Source organism: Candoia aspera, chromosome 2 (genome assembly GCF_035149785.1).
Source record: "Candoia aspera isolate rCanAsp1 chromosome 2, rCanAsp1.hap2, whole genome shotgun sequence".
Taxonomy (NCBI): domain Eukaryota; kingdom Metazoa; phylum Chordata; class Lepidosauria; order Squamata; family Boidae; genus Candoia; species Candoia aspera.
The window spans coordinates 30566754-30588598 of record NC_086154.1 but is presented as its reverse complement, the minus strand read 5'-3'; the positions used below and the strand labels follow the sequence as shown (position 1 = coordinate 30588598).

The 21845-nt window shown below is 36.4% G+C and overlaps 1 protein-coding gene across 3 annotated transcripts in view; it reads left to right on the top strand.

Annotated features, from left to right (window-relative positions):
* Positions 1-1633: 1633 nt before the first annotated feature.
* The window catches only part of FOXP1 (forkhead box P1), a 557404-nt gene continuing 537192 nt past the window's right edge, over positions 1634-21845 (top strand). For 2 of the 3 annotated variants that reach the window (XM_063291587.1, XM_063291582.1), the window contains exon 1: positions 1635-1760. The gene's annotated coding sequence lies outside the window, so the exon portion shown is untranslated. Of the gene's footprint in view, positions 1761-21845 lie in introns of all 3 variants that reach the window. The other variant, XM_063291586.1, reaches the window with a different exon arrangement.

Sequence of the window (21845 nt, the reverse complement as noted above, 5' to 3'; positions counted from 1 at the left end):
GCAAAGGTGATGGTTTCAGGAGTTTGCTATATATTATTATACTTTTTCCTGTGAACGTGAAGTCCTGTTCCTGCCTGATAATGCAGGGATGTTTTTAGACACACACATATCATGTGTTAAGGCTGCTCTAGGCTGTTTGGAACAGTAGAGTTGGACAATACACACAATCAATTGTAAGGAGTAAATCTGATGACTAGTTGACAGCTCCAGTATGTATGTATCCTTTCGTTGCAACATCACATTAAGAAAAAGGAATGGGTTGATGAAAACAAGGGTTCAGTACAAATGTATTTCCCTTCACGCTATCCGGCATTCCTCCTTCCCTGGAGGGAGGCATACTTGGCTGTAGTGTTCTGAGCAAAAGTATCCAATTCCAAACAAAATTGTCTAATATTCATGGATATACTTCTTAGCAGTTCATTCTGTAGGGATTCTGAATAGATAGATTCTATCATATTATCAGACTTTGATGGGCTCAGCGATAGACAGCAACTCTCCAGAACCCACATTTAGTAACAGCAGCCTTGATATGGCTAGATAAGTGGATCTTTTTGCAGACAAGAATGAAGGCTTAACGCAGAAGATCTTCCTGTTGCTGAATCAAGCCCTGTATATATTTCAGCCCAGACTGTTCAGTTTTGCTTGTTCAGGACAACAGACTTTTGGCCATTTTTTTCCCTGCCTTGAGCACGATGTGAACTGCAGCTCTTAATTTCCCCTATTTATAGTGAGGAAAGCTCCCCCCCCCCCCCATCCTCATTCTGAGTCGAGTATTCTTCATGTTTGGTCGGATGTATACAGACTTCAAGTCTTCATGTTCCTTGTTACCAGAATTCTCTCTTCTGTCTCCAAATATGTGTGACATTAAATAAGTAGGATATCTGAATTAGCTACCACTAAATTATTATCTGTACCTATGAGCTTTAGATGTGGGGGATATTATTCCATGATTACGGTTTTAAGGTTAGGGCTTGAAAAATAAATAACTTGGGTTGGGGTTTTTTTTGGTTTCTATTGCATGGAAATTGAGCTACACCAATCTTTCATCTGTATACCCTTAGTTTTTCACATTGGGCCTGCCCGTGATATACCGGTTCTTTGCCCATGCCTCCCTACCTTTTTGGCCTATCACCTGGAAGTTATTTCTAGCAGAAACATCAGGGCTGGGCTAACTTAACACTTGTTTGTGTGGGAGGAGTGGGGTCAGTTTCATCCTAGCACCACTCACCTAGGTCTTTCATTAAATATGACATAGTTAGTTTTGTAAATTGGATTGCTTTTTGCTTTTCAATAAACCTATAACCAATAACAGTAACTTTACTGGGTAGTAAAATAAGAAAGTACTGGATTGGATTCTGGCTGAGTTCATTCATGCCAAGTTTCCATTACAGTCAGTAGGTTTGAAATTATCATGACTATTTTTTTTTCCAAGTTAATTTTAATATTTGGAAGATCTTTAAGGGTTTGGCTCTATTTATTGCAAGAGAGAGGGGGAAATCGAGCAAAATGGTTTAATTGATCATTACAGCGAAAATATGTTACAACTATGTTTTCCCTCTCTCAAAAAAGGAAGAAAAGTTATTACTTTCCTGCAGAGTGAAGCAATTCACTCAACATTTTGACACTGAAATTTTTCTTGTTTCAGCATTCTGTGGACCATTTTTCAGAGGGAATTCTGCTTGTGAATATGCTTGAGAGAAAAAGGGGCTAATCCCTTGCAAGACATCCCCAACCATGAATGGTTTCCAGAAGGAAAACTGGTGAGTCAGTAATGTAATGACAGAGATGTGAAAAGCTTGGCAAACATTAGAAAAAGTCAGGTATTTTATGCCTGTTTTCCCCAAGGCTATTGTGAGGTGTACATGTGTTTAATTTTACTCTTCCCAAGAATTAAGAACTTTTGGAAAAAAGTTTTTTTAAAAAACAGTGAAATATTTTTATATGATAATGAATGTAATAAGATGAAGTGCTCATATATTGCAACTTTTTTTTGTTCATGTTTTCTAATAATTTGTAAGAGGCAAAGCACTATGTTTCCTGTATAAGAGCGAATATACAGATGTATAGTGAACTATCCCAATTTGAGAAACATTTAGTTTCAGAATCATGTGGATGAAAATGAAATCTCAGCTTAAGAAGAAACAAAAACTGCTTGAAATAGTGAAAGCTCACAAAATGGATTGAATGCACAATGGCTAAAGACAAAATATTTAAGTAACGGTCTTCCTTTTTCTGATCTTAACTCTTTTGCTAAAGTGCACATGTAGAGAAGTTTAACTTTCATGTTGATGATTTCTTTTGTTTTCAAGCTCATTTTTGCTAACTTGTCAAACTGACAAAATTAAGAAATTTTAGGGTTTTGGAATTTTGTTCTGGTTTTTATAATTCTGTAGCTTCTAGTTCCATTTGTAACACAAATTAAAAATACTGTAGAATAGGTTTGGGTACGAGATACTATGAAAATGAATGTTGTGTATATTTTAAATTTTATCAACATTTCGGTTATATCCAAGAAATACATACTTTTATCTGTGGCTTCAAAATTTTCAAATAGTTTATCTTTCTAGTAATGAGCATAGTCCTGTTAATGTAAAACTCAGTCCCAGAGAGTTCATAGTCAAGCTCGCAAGTAATTCCAATATGTTTTTCTCTACTTCAGTAATTTACGTACATGCATACATAACCTTTGTGCTATTCCCTTTTAGGGTAAGCAGCATTGTATAAAGAGGAGAAGGCAATAAGAATTAGTAAGCCAAAGAAATTAGAGACATGAGATATGATGAGAAAAGAAGTGGAAAGACAGCTAAATGCGGTTTACAACAATGTTATTCATTGTTCCTCTCCATACTTTTCTAACTGTGCAAGCCATCCTTGCTTCTACTATGTTCATACACTGCACACATACTGCCTTTTGTTTTTTCATCTTCTCAACTCTCTCTTTTGAGGATATCATCAATTCCATTCAACCACAACATTCTTGCAGTATGATGCTCATTCCTTCTCTCTGTATGGCTAAACCACCTCAACATCCTGGTCACACTTTTATATTCAATTCACATTCTTTCAGCATTCATTTATTCTTTATCTCTTTTTGTTTTACTACACAGACTTCTTCATTTACCTGTTTGCACTGCGTTTGGATCCTTTTATGTTTCTGTTGATGCACCTCTCATTTTCATATGAAAAAGTGGGTAGGAACATATTCCCATTATACAGCCATTTTTGACAAACATTTATTCCTTGTATACTACCCACATTCTTTTAATCAGCATCTGGACATCTTAATATTTCTCCATCACTTTTTCCATCTAAGTAACTATTCTACCAAGAAACACAAATACATCTACTTCTTCCAGTTCTTTACCATTTTTGAATAACTTGTAATCATTCGCTCAATTTTCACTGTCAAGCATAACTACCTTAGTGTTTCATGAATTAATTTTTCCTTCAGTTCTCCTCATTCTCCTTACGTATCTACGGTACAAATCATTTTTGGATCATTAATCGTCTTGTGGTTTTTACATTCACTCTTACTACCTTTCTCTTTGTATAAGGGAAACAAAGCATTCTCCCAATTATCTGGCACAGATGCAACCTCATACACATGTTAAACAGGTTATTGAAAAGCTAAGCAGGTTCCAACCTGGTAGTAGTTGGATGGAATGTCCCGTAGATATTCAAGTGGAATATCTTGAGTAGGAGAGCAAAAAGAAGAAAAAGAAAAGAAAAAAAAAATCCTGTCATAAGGCAGTGACAGATCAGTTCCAGACTGCTGCCTAGAAAATTGCAAATGCAATCACCATGAATTAAGTTCTTTAATGATTCTTTCAGTCATTGCCTCACATAACAGAATCTTACGTATGCACATATCCCTTACTCCTTCTAGAAGAAACTGTTAAAAAGAAGAAAAGATGAAACTGGGTAGAGATGGTATAGGAGGGAAGAATAATTGTGTTTGAACGGGGGGGGGGGACGACAAGGGAACAACAAGAAAAGAAAATGGGAAGTTGGAAATGAGCAGAAGGGATATCATATCTTAACAGGGGAGGAAAGAAAGGAGAGCAAAACTGTATTTGAACATTTCAAAAAGAGTTAAATTCACCAGGCAAACACCCCTTTAGAAGCAGTCATTAATGTCCAGGATAATCTTCGGGGGCATCCAGGGAACATCTCTCTGGCAATTTGCACCTCATGCTAATACCTTTGTTTTCATCAGCTTCCGCTAATCTTAACAACCACTGTAGAATGACTACCCTCCACTTTAGTATCATTATTAGGAATGAAAAATAGTTGCTGTAGAAAATTTCACTGCTGCAGATGGTTCTGTGATATATTTCAGGTCTCAAAAGTAGATAAGAGTTTTATAATAGCCATTGTGTCACTATATCTTGTCCTGTTTCACAAAATGATGTTAGGATATGCAAAAGACCTGCCTTGTTTCAGCTACTCTTGCACTATAATCTGACAGTGGTGGTGTTCTGGTGTGGATGTAACACTGCTTGATCACTGTGTCATGATGAATGGGAACACTCTAAGAGCTCACATAGTTCTCATTTGACTTCTGAACTGGCTAGTTGTCCCTCCTATTTGAGTGATACAACACTGTATTCTGTTGTCATTTCAACATTTACATTATATTAACATTTACATTATATTAACATCAGCTTAAATTTTAATTTATTATTATTTTATGTATTAATATTTAACATTTCTTAATGTTAATGCCTAATACATTTTGTACTACTTCCTGCATGAAAGATACCTTTAAATGATGTGCAACTACATAAGAATGATTAAAAATTAAAATCCCAAAACACATAAACACACATAAAAGTTAATAAGTTATAAAAATGTACTTTGTAAGAAAATTGAAAATGAGGATCCTTTTATATCACAAGTTAAAATAAAGATAGAGAGAAGGAAGCAATCAAGATTTTAAAATTGTTTAAAATTTACTGAAGTGTTTCTTCCTTCATGTAATGTAATCTTTTTTGCACTACTGCAATGCAGTTAATAATTCTCTGCCTGTTAGAATCCTCCTTTGATTCAAATAATGTTTAAACCACTGCAATGATAGATTTCTCTAAAACGATCTATGCTTTTATTTTTCAGAGAAAATATATTTGCCATGTAATTAAGCATGGTTTATTCTAATTTCACCTTTTACTAATCCAAGTAGTAAACAGCTAGCTAAATCCATATGCCTGCATTATAATTCATGTGAATGTATAGATAGGATTGCTCCAGTATATAGTAATTTTTACTGTCTTGTCACTGAAGTTTAGAATCCTAGTAAATCAGTCTAATAAAATATCAGCAAAGGAGTAGGCAAGTTTTTAGGGCTCGTGAGTACATTTGATATCAAAGTCCTGCACTGGAATAGACCATGACCATGAACAAAATCACAATACAAAAAATCTCTGTTTAAAATAATAATAGCTGTTTAAAATAATTATAAATATCTGAATACTTAGAACAGAAGTTACGTTTTTCCCCACCTATAAAATAAATTTATTTTCAATCTTGATTGCAATATTAATTGAGTTATCTAATATATAATAAATTCAGTTCAATTAACAGTTAATTGCTTCTGTTGGTCGTATCCCATGCTAACAATTAATTCTGAAATTGATCTAAGAGGTAGTGACAAAAGAATGCATTGCTGCTGCAGTGTATTCCTGGAGGAGGAGTGCACAATGGAGATACGAATACATACAGACACATAGACAACCTTTCCACATACATATATGTGAGCCCATATGAGCACACAGATTTTCCCACAGTCCCCTTGCTGCAAACACGTGAACACTTCTGTGCTCACACACATAAAAGTATATACGTATTACTTCCTTCCAGCCACACACACACCTAAGATATCCTGGGTTGCTAACAATAAAAGTAACTGTGGGAAGGTCCAAAGTGTACAGTGCAGCTCCTTTATAGGTTTGTACAAAGTCTATCTTTGTCTAAATGCAAGAATACTGAGCAAGAAGTTGTGTCACAAAATGTATTATAGGTTGAATAAGAATAAAAAGAAATACTATAGGCACACAGAAGACTGCTATAAGTATGATAAATATCTAGAATGTACAAAAACATGTGAGATCTTGGTATGCTTTTGATTACTATTCGGTAAGTCCCCCACACCCTCCTCCATGGGATTTAGATCAGGTTTTCAAACTTTTTCAAGCTGCGGAACCTGTATTTTTTAAAAAATATCTTGGAACCCTGACCAAGAGGCATGATAGAAAATTGACTGTGCTTGAGTCAGTTTTTGTTTGTTTGTTTTTGCCCTTGGGTCTATCATGGAACTCCCATCAAGTTTTTCATGCAGAACACAGTTTGAAAAATCCTAATTTAGACCTTTTCCCTCTACTCTGATAGAATTCTGTGCCCAATGGTTGTGCTTGAGCTACAGTGCACTGCACTGCTTTTTGCTTTTACTTTGAAAAGTTTTTTAATGTTTGTAGCTCTCAGGTTTTATCTGAACCTGCTGAGGTCCCCTTCTTGTGGTGAAAGGTGAAAGGTCCCCTGCGCAAGCACTGAGTCATGTCTGACCCTTTGGGGGGACGCTGCTTTTGCGATGTTTTCTTGGCAGACTCTAGTGGGGTGGTTTGCCATTGCCTTCTCCAGTCATCACCTGCCCCAGCAAGCTGGGTGCTCATTTTACCGACCTCGGAAGGATGGAAGTCTGAGTCGACCTGAGCCGGCTACCTGAGAGAGAATCCAGCTTCCGCTGGGGTCGATCTCGGGTCATGGGGAGAGTTTCGGCTGCAATACTGCCACCTATCTCTCTGTGCCACATGAGGCTCTCCCCTTCTTGTACATGGCATAATAAAAAGAGGCATTTGAGAAAACTTTATATATATGAATAGAAGCTATTACGGATAACGTCACATGCTTCTTTTACTCTTGTAACCTTCCTTGTGTAGTTGTTAGTAAGATTGTAGTTTAAAGTTTTCAAATGATGAAAATTGAGACATTCCTATATTATCCATACGTTTACTGATTCTTACAGGTAAAATCCAACCTTATTTATTATTTGTTCTTGTCTTTTATTAATTGCCATTGCAAGTTCTAGCTTTTTCCTAAAATTAGCCAGGAACTGCTTTCCTGTAACTTAAAATCATTATTACATGGGCATCATAGGATGATAGAAAATAACTTCTGGCCTTTGTCTACATGACCTTCTTTTTGGTTACTTGAGGAGAAATGTCATATCCTTGCTCTCCTCCCAGTCCCTTCTTCTGAAGGTTAAATATATGCACTTTGTTCAAATGCTGCTTTAATGACTTCATTTTCTGTCCCAGTCATTCCTGTTACCCTTCATAATACCTGGTCCAGTTGGTCTGAATTCTTCTTAAGATGCAGTGCTCATATAACCGGACATAGTACTGAAGGTCAGGTCTGACAAGTACAGAATAGAATTTCTGTTCTGATTAATTGTTTATATGTCTTAAAATACTTGTAATCTATTTTGAAATTTCACCAACTTCATCTGTAATTATTTTCGCTCCTTACCTGGCTTCCAAATGCAAAGTCTGAACACTTTTGTGCTGATACTGAAAAGTCAGTCAGTCTTCTGGTACTACTGTATCACATTGATAAGCAACCCGAGTAAACTTTGTTCTTTCCTTTTTCTTCTATATGAAGCTTTCTTTCAGGAAGGAGGAAGCAATTTTAACAATTTAATATATACTGTGTATTATGTTTTATAAGCCCAGTATTCTTGATCCCAGCTATTTTGCTTTTCCTCATAACACAATGAACAAAATATTGGGGGGAAAATATGGATCTTAGCTGCCATCATAAAGAACAGCTAGATTTCATAAATAGTGATGAATGTTGGCAGCTGCCTATCATATTGTATAACATCCTGTATAGCACACGAAGACAATGTCAACTTACATTTTATCTCTGAAATAGTTTCAAAGCATTTATTTGCTTCTTCTTGAGTCCTTAACCTGATTCAAGTAACATAATTGGGTGAATATTTTTCCATATACCTAATTGGCTAGTTGCCAGAATGGAAACCATTGTCGGATTTGATGATGATCAGAAATTAACATGACATTTGCATGGTGTTAATGGAATACATTAATAATGTAACTTTTGACTGTAGGAAACTGCCCATCCTTCCCTCCCTCCAACCTGAGATCAGCAGGATAGGCTGCAAAAATGATGAAATGTTCTCATCAGGCTGTTCCCAGCGATGGCTAGCCGATCTCTGTGTCAAGTTATGTTTTGAATTCTTCAGACAAAGCTGTAATGCTTACCAGTTGATCCCCACAAATGTCAATTAAAAACCTACCCAATAAAATAGTATGATTAAATTGCAATAAAATGAGTTATACTTAATAAAGAGGATGTAACATTATTTTAACAAATTCTGCTGAAGGTGACAGATTATTTTGATAAGCTTGGGAAAAGGTTTCAATTAGCAATAATTGAGCCTTGGATTTAATCTCATTGGCCAGATACCTTAACCTGATCAACATACCAACATTCCAAAGATGTCTGACACTAAAATGCTATAATACCCTACAGACTGCAGTTCTGGAAGGGACATTCTAGAGAATCTCATATAATGAACGCCTATGTCACTATAAGTTGGGAGCCACTGAAACAGCAGCCCTTCTCTGCTGTCAATCCTACTGAGATCTGTGACACAAATTTATTACACCTTCATTAGTTCAATATCCAGTCTGTGCTGATTCTTTTTATCTCAATTATCTTTTAACTGACAGGAGCTATGCACTTTATTATAATGTCACCAAGTTTTGATTAATAGCCAGCAAGATGTGACAGGAGCTCACTAGGAATAGTTTGAAACTTCCTCCAAGTTTAGTAATAACAATAATAATTAGTTCTCCTTATTTGTTTATTTGTCCATTTGTTTACATTTATTTATTTATTCATCAAATTTTGCCACCGCCCGTCTCCCCCCCAGAGGAGAGTATTTAATTTCTATAGCTGCCCATCTCAACAAGTGACTCTGGGCGGCTTTTTATTTGTTTCTAGCTATATTTACAGTGGTCTTGCCACTGAAGGCTTAGTGTTTAAAGCAGTTTACCTGAACTAAGAAAGTTGCATCTGTGCTGGATGTTTTTAATTTATCTCTTACTCCATTTTGTTTTATTTATCTTACTTTATCTTTTCTTTTTTAAAAAAATCATCTCTTACGTAATATAAGTCTGGTTAATGTCCAAAATGAAATATTTTTAACTTTGGTAAGGTTGTACACTTCAGATGTATCTGGATTTTTTGGGCAGTGTTGACTATGTAACTTCATACATATCTTAGTTATAAACATCATTTCCAATATGATGATGTCCTTAAGGGTTCAGGAGCATCAAACATTGTGTCACCTGAAACAATGTAGAGTTTTGTGGTTTCAGCATTTCTTTTGCATGAGTAAAACTGCTTTTTATATTTTTGTACTAAATACAAAGGACAGTTGACTTCGTAAATTACGGGGGGGGGGGGCGGAAATTTGTTCCCTTTAATTATTTCCCTTTATCCATTATGCTCTCTACCTCATTTATCTCCCAGAGTAACCAATTATTTCACGTTTGTTCTGTAATGCTCCTAATGGAATTCTGCTATAAAATTGCATAGGCAAAATAAGGACTACAAGTCAAGCCCAGCCTGCCCGTAGGGAATTTTGCTTGCCTGGATAGCCCCATGCTGTTTTTTTAAAAAAAACAATTTTATTAAATCTTTTAGAGAAAATACATAAACATAAATAGATACCAAGTAAAAAGAATAAAAGAGTGAAGTGCAAATGAATAAACAAGGGATCTAAAAATGTCAAAGAGGTTATAGCTTTCAGTATATCATTAGTTAATTATGAATGATTTAATATATCACTTTAAATGACTAAAAATCACTATTAAGCTTTAAGCAAGGATAAATATCCAAGTCTGTCAACACATTATACATCACAAAATCAAACTATAAACTACAATAGATTGAGTAAAACTGAGAATCTGCACTGCTTTAAATATCTCATAAAATTGCAATCCAGATTCTATACATAGAAAAGCCTAAGCGTACTGTTTTTGTTGGTGATTCATCTGCACTGTGCTAATGTCCTAGGGAAAGAAATGATGGGCCTCGTGGTGTACAAGCCTTGTATTGCTGCCTGTTTGTATTGTATATAGCAAGAACTAAACTAAGCTGTTAAACTGTTACCTAAATATATCTTGCATTGTGTTATGCACCATCTCCTGCTTGTATTCCAGCCATGTTACCTGTATCTATATAAAGGGTTGAATTAGCAATGGGAGAGTTAAAATCTTTTGAAAATGTCACATGACAGGTGAATGGGTCCAACTTCGTTGTCTCACTTAGTAACTTTAATATCCTTATGCTATTAGGTACATATCAAACTCCACCATAAATAATGCTATGAATGAACTATTTTTTTGAGTGCATGAATCTGCACATATATAACAGTGCATATATGGCACTGTCCCAAATCATCTTTCTTTAAGGTTGGATTCTTGGTGTGTTACTATAAAAGAATAAGCCTGTGTATGCAGCATAGTGCTTCTTTTAATTTTACTTCAATAGAATTATATTATAATTATTTTTTAGCTGCATGAAGTGCAACTTGAATGCTTTTAGTGCAGCACCGCATGCTGCTGGATATAGTCATTTAAAGTTTTTGAACCCCAGAGGCTGAAAGGTAAATGTGCAAAATTAAAAATGCATACATTATTTTCAGAATCAGTGAAAGGTTTACAGCTGATAAAGCTAAAAGAATTTACAACAGATAATCCCACACTTTCAACTTTCGCTGTAAGTTGAGGAAACAAGTCAATTATCTTTCCCTCTTTTGCACGGCCATACCTATCATTGTCATCATCATCATCATCTCATCATCTTCATCTCATCATCATCGTTAGATTTTTATCCAGCCTTTCTTTTAAATTTGGTCTACTCAAGGTGGTGAATATACCTCCTGCCTCCTATGTTCCCCAGAACAACAACCCAGTGAGGTAGGTTGGGCTGAGAGAGAGGGACTGGCCCAGAGTCCCCGGGCTGGCTTTCATGCCTAAGGGAGGCCTAGAACTCACAGTCTCCTGGTTTACAGCCCAGCATCTTAACCACTACACCAAATTGACTCCCATGAAACAAAAGCAAAGACTTCTTATGGTCTATAATGCAGACAATCCCTATCGTTGTTTATTCATGGAGGTTAATTTTGACTTCCACTACTCAGAACTGGAAGTTTATGGTCATCTGCTTTCAGAAGGAGCTCCTGAAGAACTTCATAATCAGGAAAGCATTTGTCATGAGTGTAAAACATTCATATAAGGTCATATTCATTACATAATCACAATAATACTAAATTCCTTTGGGCAATGCATTGCTCTCTCTCATTATTTTCCATTAATACTTTTTCCCCCTGTGGAGCTTAAGAATTATTTATAATTTCAGTTCATGAAAAAAACATTTATTAGATGTAGATTGTTTGCCAGCAAAATTTCCACTGTGATATACTTTGTGCAGGAACATTAAATAGTCTTTATATAGTTCAGATGGTTTTAAAACCATCATATATAGCTTTCAAATATAAATACGTCATTGATGTATCTGAAGGCAGATTGTTTACAAATTTGTGCTGACATTTCATAAGCTATGGATATGGGCACATGTTTTGAATTAATAGGTGATAGTATAGTCAGCCATTTGATACTCACTTTGGATTCACAAAACCAACCTTATTTTATAAAAAGTATATAAATTATTTCTACATGTTAGCAGTAGAGTGCAGCTGCAAAGGCTTACCAAGATTTAGAACCATTGAAAGACTTCTGGAATTTGCTTGTGGATTTTGGCAAGCGTTTTTTAAGAATCAGTTGTTTTAACTATTTTAATTATAAACCACTGAGGTTATTTTTTAAAAATAGAAAGTGGGGTACAACTATATTGAATCAGGTATATAAATCTCCCTGAAAATTTATTTATTTAGCAGGTTTATATAGTAAATTTATATAAAATTCACAGCTATATATAATTCATAACTATCCTCCTTGCGGGGGAGATGGGCGGTGAGAAATTTGATAAATGAATAAATAAATACTTGTTTGAAATGGCAGTCATGCATAGTGATAATTTGGATAGCAAAGTAATGGTATTCAAAATTTCATTTTAAAATTTCAGACTAATTTGTTTAGTCTGTTGGGTTTCTACAGATACCCAGCATTGTTTAATGAATGAGATTTTTTTTTCTTTAAAGATTTGGGCTTTAATATAAACCTTTCCAGTTTTTAATTTTAAGCAATCCTGTTTCCTTGCAAAGTCTTGCAGCTGTTCCTTCTTACAGAATTTTACTACATTTCTTTTCAGTTCTGTAGCTGAAATATGTGAGTGTTGACATGTGTAAATATGTAGTTAGACAACCGCGGAAGTATATTATTTGATGATCGACCACAATGGTTCCACAGGAAACTTTACACTTAATCATACCATGTCAATCACGTTTATTATAATGATAATGCAGATAATATGTAGAATAAAGAAGAACAAGTGTACCATAATATAATAGTAAAGATAGTCTTCACTTAATGACCACAATTGGGACTGGCAACTCTATCGCTAAGCAACACAGTCATTAGGTGAGACATCACGTGACCATGATGGGCTTCCACCATGGTCGTTAAGCAAATCACCAGCAGTCATTAGGTGAGACTTGTGATTTTACTGCTGGCTTCTCCATTGACTGTGCTTATGGGAAGCCAGGTGTGAAGCACCTGAATCTTGATCAATTGACCATAGGATGCTGTGATGGTAGTAAACACCTACTGGTTGCAAAGTACCTGAATCTCAGTCTCATGACCGTGGGGATGCTGCAATGGTTGTAAGTGTGAGTCATAAAGTTACTTTTTCAGCACCATTGTAACTTCAAATGGTCGCTAAATAGGGCAGTCAATAAGCAAGGACTACCTGTATTGTATACAATATACATTTTATTGTAATGATTGTCTATGTAATTGTTTCCTCTATAATAATACATTATCCTTTAATGAAGGATAATAATAATAATAATTTAATAATAATATAATATGTTTTTATGAGGAAATAAAAATTATTTATCAGAGCAGAAGTCAAAGATGAATTAGAACGGGTCATCTTACAAATGGCAGTAGAGGAAGAAAGTACTAAAAGTGAATGAAGGGCCACAGGTTGTAAGTAATGAAAGCAAGTGGCTAAAATGTAGACAGGCGAGGTGGGAGAAGACACTGCCAAATTGATTCACAGGGAATGGGGATGAGCATGTTAATCTTACCCTCCTGTACTCGCCATAAGTAAGTAGAAGGGGTGGGTCTGCAGTGGGCATCTTGCTCTATCTATTGAAACTCTTCATCCAAATGAAGACACTGGAAAAACAGAATCTTCAGTTGGTAGAATATCTCCATAATTAGAGAAGCTCTCCACTGTAGTATTTATCTCTACACATGGAGAAGAATGAAAGGAAAATCAGATGGCACACTGATAAACAGTACTAGTCATTCTAAATAGAACTAGTTTGGTCTAGTGGTTAAAGCAACAGGCTAGAAACTAGGAGACCATGAGTTCTAGTTCTGCCGGAGGCATGAAAGCCGGCTGGGTGACCTTGGGCCAGTCACTCACTCTCAGCCCAACTCACCTCACAGGGCTGCTTTTGTGGGGAAAATAGGAGGAAGGAGTATTCAGTATGTTCACTGCCTTGAGTTATTTATAAAAATAATAAAAGCAGGATATTAAACAAACAAACTAACTTTCTTGGGAATAAAATCCATTGAACTCTATGGGACTTACTTACTAAATAGAGCTTTCCTTAAACTTTCCTTAGTTTTCTGCTATTGAGACTATAGTAGCCTATAGTGTCTCTTTTTTGTATGAAATTGGGTGTATATACTTCTGTCTCTGTGTGTGCACAGAATAGTTTGTATTTGGACATGAAATAAATTATTTCGTGTCCAAATACAAACTATTTGTTCAAACTATTTGTCCAAATACAAATTATGTATTTATTTCATATCCAGATCAAACTTTGCTGTGTCAAAATGTAGCCACCGCCACAGCTTTGTCATTAGATTGCTGTAGGTCATTGACAGTACACGGCTCTGGCAATAATTGGCACACCATCAGATGCTCCGGATCTTGGATTTCTCCACATTCACATAATATATTGCTGTCAGCCAGCAACCCCCACTTAAATAGATTTGTCTTACACTTTGGTACCCCCACCCTCATCCTATTCATTGTCCTCCAAACTGTATACGGGAGAGTGCTTCCCGTGGCCATTTCTTCCTTCGGTAGATTTCTTAATTCAGTGAGCTCATTCCTCCATTTACTTATTTGATTCTGTTCTTTGGGCCCCTCTAGGGTTTTAGTTCTTGCCATAAAGCTCTTTCTAGATTTAAGTCAACGAATTGGAGGACCATATCCGTTTAAAGGGTGATGAGAGTCAGTCTCTTGCTTGGTTCTTTCAGCGTCTGCTTCTACTTCCCTTCTAATCTTAGCTGGAGCAATACCTACAAGGGGATATAATTTATTAACGGGCATAGGTTTGAGGCATCCTGTCACTATGCACATTGCCTCATTCACAGTGTTCCATACTGGTGCCGCATAGTCAGCAGTAGAGACACTCAAGGCCAGAGCTGATACTTGTAGCTTAGCTGGCTGGGCTCCTCATGCATAGTTTGTCAATAGTCAGATGATATTATTCCTAACACATACTTTAGCCTTGGTATTTAAGCAGTGTTGCTTAAAAGAAAGCGTTCTGTCCAACACAACACCCAAATATTTAGGTGTTGGGCAGTGCTGTGATCTGTTCCCTCTCCACGTTATATCCAGTTAAACCCCTGCATCTCGATTATGAAGGTGGAAGGCACATACTTGAGTTTTGCTTGGATTAGTAATTATCATCATAATACCTCTCCAGTTCTAGAGCCCGTGATAATTTTTCAGCACATTCATCAAAACTCGGTTCTTGTACAGCCACTGCTGTATCATCTGCATATATAAACGTTCGTGAATCAGTCAGGGCAGGTTTGTCATTAGTGTATATATTATATCGAATCAGAGATAATACGCTGCCTTGTGGTAATCCATTCTTTTGCTTCCTCCATCTGCTATTCTTACAATTCAAAGTTACATAAAACCTTCTATTTTGAAGGAAACTCCCTATAACCCTGGTGAACTTATGGTCTCCAGTAAAGTTGTCTGTCTTGCACAGCAATTTTCTGTGATTGACCGTATCATATGCCGCAGTAAGGTCAATGAATGCCACTCCAGTAATTAATTTACTTTCAAAACTGTCCTCTATGTGTTGTGTAAGATTAAATATTTGTCCATAACATGACCTTTCTGGTCTAAAACCAGTTTGCTCACTCATGATTTTTGCATCAAGGGTCTCTGCCACTCGATTAAGAATCATTCTAACAACTTATAAAGATGGCATAAGAGTGACACTGGTCGATAGTTCTTTGGATCAGTTGGTTCCTTTTCGAGCTTCAACAAGGCTACCACTCTGGCCTGTCTCCAAAGCCTTGGAAACCTAAGTTCAGCAATACAGGTGTTCATCATTTGCCAGAGCCACTCCAAAGTATTAGGTCCAAACTGTTTTATCTGTTCTGCCCTTAAATCATCAATGCCCACAGCTCTGTTTTGCTTCAGGCTTTTTATGGCTCCCTCTAATTTGAGTATTGTAAAAGGGGCACTGAGGAACCCGCCCTCTTGCTCTTCCGCCCTAATAGCCGGTCCTTGTTCTTTTTTCCCTTGGATTTTCCCATTTTTCAGGAGTTGACTAGCTATTTGATCTACTTTTACATTACTTTGATTTTGTTGAGGTTTGGTTAGATCCCCACCTAGATTTCTAAGCAATTTCCACTCACATCTACTCTTCTGTTTCATATCAAGTTTCTCTACTAATGTACACCATTGTTGTCTCCTATCTTCAGCAATTGCTCCCATCAGTTGTTCCCCAGCGTCAATTGTATCCTCTTGATCAAATAAGGACTGATATCTATCTAACAGAGATTTAGTCTCTCTAGTCAACCCTGAGATATAGTGGGTACGGCACCCCCTTGGAATATCAATATCCCGTTTAGATTTGTTTCACAAGGTCAATAAATTGATCGTACTTCTCTGGGCGTGAAAGTATTCTCCTTACATCTTTATCCAGTTGTTCTCAAAATTTTGTCCAATTAGCTTTCTTAAAGTTAAACCACCTATGAAAGGGGACCTCTTGTGGTCTCACTACAGCATAGCTTTCCAAACTTTTTATGTTGGTGACACACTTTTTACACATGCATCATTTCACGACATAGTAATTCAGTTTTACTAGCAAACCGGAGGTTAAACTAATCCGTTATAAGAGATACGGACACATACATAAATTGTAATAGCGAAATGTATGGGGACACAACATATCTCATGAAAACCTTTCATTTATATTTTTAAAAATACATGTTTTGTAAGATAATAACATACATTTCCAAGATTGTTGTCATTTACGAGTAACAATATGTAAATATCTGCAAGAATTTAAAAAATTTGAATAACACCAATAACTACTTACCATTTTAATGAAATATATGAGGTTGATGGGATGAACACAGCTTTTTAATATTTGGTGGAATATTAGATAAAGACACTAGCATTTCGTCATCAAGCATTTTTAAGCTTCCATGTTTCAGTGTCTTTACGTTTGTCATCGTTGAAAAGGATACTTCACAAACGTATGTAGTAGAAAACTGCAGAAGAATTTTTAACGCGTTTTTACCTATTTTGGGATGCATTTTTGAAACGCAAATCCAAAAGCTGTCTAAGTCACCCTCTTCATATATCATTAACAGACTTCGATCATTTTTTATTTCAGCTAATTCTTCTTCCTGAGTTCCTCATTGCAGTTGAAAGAAATGGATTTCTGATCCAATCATAGTCTTGGACTTCAACATTTGGGAAGTAATGATGAAGTTTCTCTCTGAGCAATTTTAATTGTCAACAATAAGCAAGCTGATAACACATTTTAGCTTGCACTCAGAAGCTTTGGAAAACATTTCAAAATTTCCTTCTTTCACTTTCCTTTTCCAAATTGCTATTTTCTCTCTCATAGTACAAATTTTATCTACCTCTGTTAAGATATTTTCTCCTTTTCCTTGCATACTGGTGTTTATTTTATTCAAATGTTCAAATATGTCAGCAAGATATGCACCAAACTTTGTTTTGAATTAGATTGCAGAATTCATTTTGCTGATTTTCCTCAAAAAGTTTAAGCATCATTTCCCTCAATTCATATACTCAACAAAGCACTCAACCTCTTGAGAGCCAACGAATTTGTCATGAGTAATGACGGTGAGCAGGAGGGGGCCTCTATCCAGGGGGGAAAACACATGTGTAGTACTGAGGAATTAAGCAGCCATTCAAAGAGACACAGATCAGGCCCGCCTTAGCTTTTGGGGTTTATATGTCTGGGTTTTTCCCACGCTTATTCAGTTTGTTAGGATTCTGTTATGTAGCAGTAATAAACACTAGAGAACTACTCGTCTCAGTGTGTGTCTCACTGTTAGGACAGAATTTCTGTGTATACTAGAAGCTTTTTAAACCTTGCCCCCATTTCTTCACAAATATAAGCAAATAATCTTGATTTAACAGGTCTATTTTTAATGTAATTGACCATTTGAACCACTTTTTCCATAACTTTTCTTAATTCATTTCCAGTGGTTTGCACGACTGGTGCTTCACGATGTAAAAAGCAATGAGTACGTATAATATTTTCATTCTCTTTCTTTGCTAAAGCTATAAAAACTTTTGTTGAACCAACCATTGAGGGTGCGCCATCTGTGCATATTGCTACGCAATTTAACCATTGCAAATTATTTTCCTTCATGAAGCAATCTAAAATTTTAAATATATCTTCACCTCTAGTTCTCATTGGAAGTTCTAGACAACACAAAAATTGCTCAATAATTCTGTCAGTATGAATGAAACATATAAAAACCAATAATTGCGCTAACCCACTGACATCTGTTGATTCATCTAATTGCAACGTAAAGATTATATTATTGTCTTGTCATTTGCAGCTTAATGTCATCAGACATGTCTTGAATACATCTTCCAATCATGTTATGTGCCAAAGGGATTTTATTAACTTCTATCTCAAATTTGTGCCCAAACATTGTTCGAACAACAGCACAGCAAGATTCCTTTATGGTGGTTTCGGCAATAGTGTGTGGGTCCTTGTTTTTGGCAGTTATTTGAGCAACTAAAGTAACTTCATTCATTTAACTTCATTCTCTTTGTGAATGATGCAGACTGCTTCTTTATAGATTTTGAAAGCTCAATAAAGTACTGTACTGGTTTTCTTGACAAATAACTGTGTTTTGAGGTAAAATGATGCTTAAATTTGTTGCTACCATACTTTCATTTGCAAGTATATCCCCACAAACTAAACACTCAGAACAAGGATTGTTTTCATTACCAGAAAATGTGAACCCCAGTTTTCATATAATCTTTACTGTATAAACGAGGCTTGGAAATGTTTCCTTTATACTTCTTACGTACTAATACAGACAGTTCAACAGTTGATTCTTGTGTAATTTCCTCTATAGCCGCTACATGTTGTTCATTGCAAATGTCATCTTCACCAGCTTTTCTTTTCTTAATTTGAAACTTACACATTTTAGGGGTAATTCAACTGCAATTTAATGAATAAATCTGTGTGAATTGATTATAAAGTTTTAACACTAAGTAAACATGAAAATAACAGCACCAGCACTCCACTCCCGCAGTGATAAAGTGAGAGAACAATCCTGCGTTCACAATCCCGTGTTGCTTTTTATTTCGGCGCCTTTTATCTCTGGCATTTTCGCGCCATTGGTGGTTAGAAGCCAATTGGGCCTCCCGTTGTTTGGCTTTCCTTCCTGCTCGTCGATTTCTTGTGCTGACTGGTGGCGGTGATGGCAACTCACACCCCTGACCAATCAGCTGCTTTTCTTCCTGTGCTAGGCTCTTGTCAATTTTTGCGCCTTCCCCATCATTTCCCATCAATTGATCTAACGGTCCTAACCGTTTGTCTTCCTCTGACTCAGCCTCCATCCTAACACACTGCCGGTGTGGCCGTGTCACCCGAAGTCACGCGGAATCAGCTGTTTCAACTGGATACGCATACTGTGCTTGCACAGTACCTGTATGATGCTTCGACCGCACGACACACCTACACACTGCAGCTGACACACTAACGTGTCATGACACACAGTTTGGAAAGCTCTGCACTATGGTGTTAACCACACACCCAGTAGTTCTGTATGGAGTACAAGGGATAGGGACATCAACAAATTTTGTACACTGTGCTTTCTTCTTTCTGCTCACGAAGATGTTATTTGGGTTATTTCCCCTCTTCCATCTACCACTATTGAAGGATGCGAACACTTTAGATCATTAATAAGTTGAAAATCATTGCCATCTGCCCGTGCATCAAGTTGTGCACCATCTTCATTAGTCTGGGGGTATCCCCATGTTTCACTATGACAACTAGAATCACCCATAATAAAATTTATCTGATCATATTTAAAATTATCTGGTTCATTAAAAACAAAGGTAGTATCTGGTGGCTTATATATTGAAGTGATTGAGAATTCAGAAGTTGGAATAGTGAGGACTTCTATATTATTCTTTTCTGTCAACGCTGTTGATATTATATGAAGCCTAAGCCGTGTGAAAATTACTCTCCCATACTGGTCATGTGGTCTCTCAGTAGCCACCTCCATTCCAGTTATTCTGGGTCTGTGACTAGTCATTCCCCAATGTGTTTCCTGGACCAAAAGTATATCACATTTGTGCTTCCTGCACATGTCTGCTAGTAAAATACTCTTATGAGTAGAAAATCCCTCAATATTTATTGAAATCGTCGTCAAGGTTGGTCGTTAAAACAATTGTTTTGGTGGATTCATCTTCCGCTTAGCTGTGGTTTGATCTGGTGTTAGAAGGATTAGCTGGTGTAGTTCACTGTTTCCAGGGTACCCCCAACTGTATTATTTCAACAATCTTTGAGAAGGCTCCTTCTGTGTACCCTTCTGTGTATTTGAGATAATAGTTTCTGTGAATATGCAGAAGAGGTACAATTGATTGTATGATTATTTTTAGCTTACATTCCAGGCAGTTAATTTCTGCTGTATGGTTTCTGGCTTGTGTATATGCACATAAACATGTATTGATACACATATTGTCATGTTCACCGTTCCAATGTTGCTGGTACATCATAACGTTTCGCATGTCATTTCACTGATACGTGTTTCATCTGGGAAGGGCGGAGGATTCCATCTCGGGGAGTTGTTATCTGTTGGCTGCTGGGTTGGAATGTGTTTGGGTTATCTCATGTGTTCAAGGTTACTTTCCCAGGATAGCAGTTGAAACGGTTACCAGCACCTGGGGGGGGGGAGTTTGTAACGGCAGGGCGAGGGGAGGGATTACGTTTGAGGCGAGGGTTTTTAGTTTGTATTTGGCGCGCTTTTACTCATTCTCAGCTTTCTCTGTATTTGCATACTATTCTTTTAATAAATCAGATATCACTAAGTACCTGCTTGTGAGTCTGAGTCTATTAGGATAGGCAACCATCACACATATATCAGTGGATCTTCTGCACATATTTCTGGAGAAAACAGTTCCTAGGAGAGCTTTCACTAGAGTTGGCAAGTCAAGATGACAGTACAGGGAAGGTGGGTGGTAAGCAGGATTTTTGTCTGTGTTTATAATCTTTCTGTCTAATCATATTTGGCATTAATTAAACTTAATTGAATTATATTCCATTTCAGTAAAATCCTTCCACACTATACAGATAAATCTATATTTCCTCTTGAGTAGCTTGGAATAATGCTAGATCTACACATCATTGTCCAGCCTAAAGTTCCGTTTTATTGGGCATTGTTTTAATTTATCTGGATTAGTCAAATAAATAAGTTTATGACAGATTTTTTGATGTATGCTGATTGCAGTGATGAAATGTTAAAATGAGCAAAATGAATAAAGAAATTTGTAATTAATTTGTTAGATATAGTGAAAAGGATATGTTCAGTATTAGCAAAAAGGTTCAAACAGATCAGAAGTGTCTTGAATATGCCACAGAAATTAGAAAAGGACTGGAAAGTATTCATGTATTGAGAAGAAACTATGACTATGTTAGTAGTAGATATCAAAACATATGTATTGATCTAGGAGATCAAAATAGTGTGAAACTTAACTTTACTTGCCATAAAAATGGAGGCCAAATGAAAACACTGCCATTTAGGCATCTATGAGAACTTTTGCAGTCTTTTGGCTCCTTATACTATTTAAGGAGCAAAGTGTTTAGCATACTGCTAGGTGATATTCTGAAGCAAGAAAAGCAATAGTGCAGCTGTCATTTTTATGCTTCAGGTTTCGATTTAAGTGCAATTTCTTTCCTTTGTGCATAGAGGTACAGTCTAAGAGATGAGCTGCTTTATTTACCTATTGGTTAGAGTTATGTCCCACCTTTTCCACAAGAAGTGAATGTGGTATATAGAGTAGTCCTGATTCCAATTTTTCCCTATAGCAGCAATCCTGTGCATAGCTTGTGCTAAGTGAATGTGACTGGCTTAGTCACGCAGTGAAGTGGCGGATAGTGGATTTCAATCTGGGTCTTCCCTGTCCTAGTCCAACCCCTTAATAATTTCACCACATTGATTCTCTACAGATAATGAGCAAAGAGTTAACACTGTACGGAACAAGCCAAAATTTAAGTTTAGACCTAAATTATGCAGGACTGTCTATTCCCACTGAGTCTACCCCCAGGCTGTTAAAACTTTTGTAAACCTACCCATGGGTACATT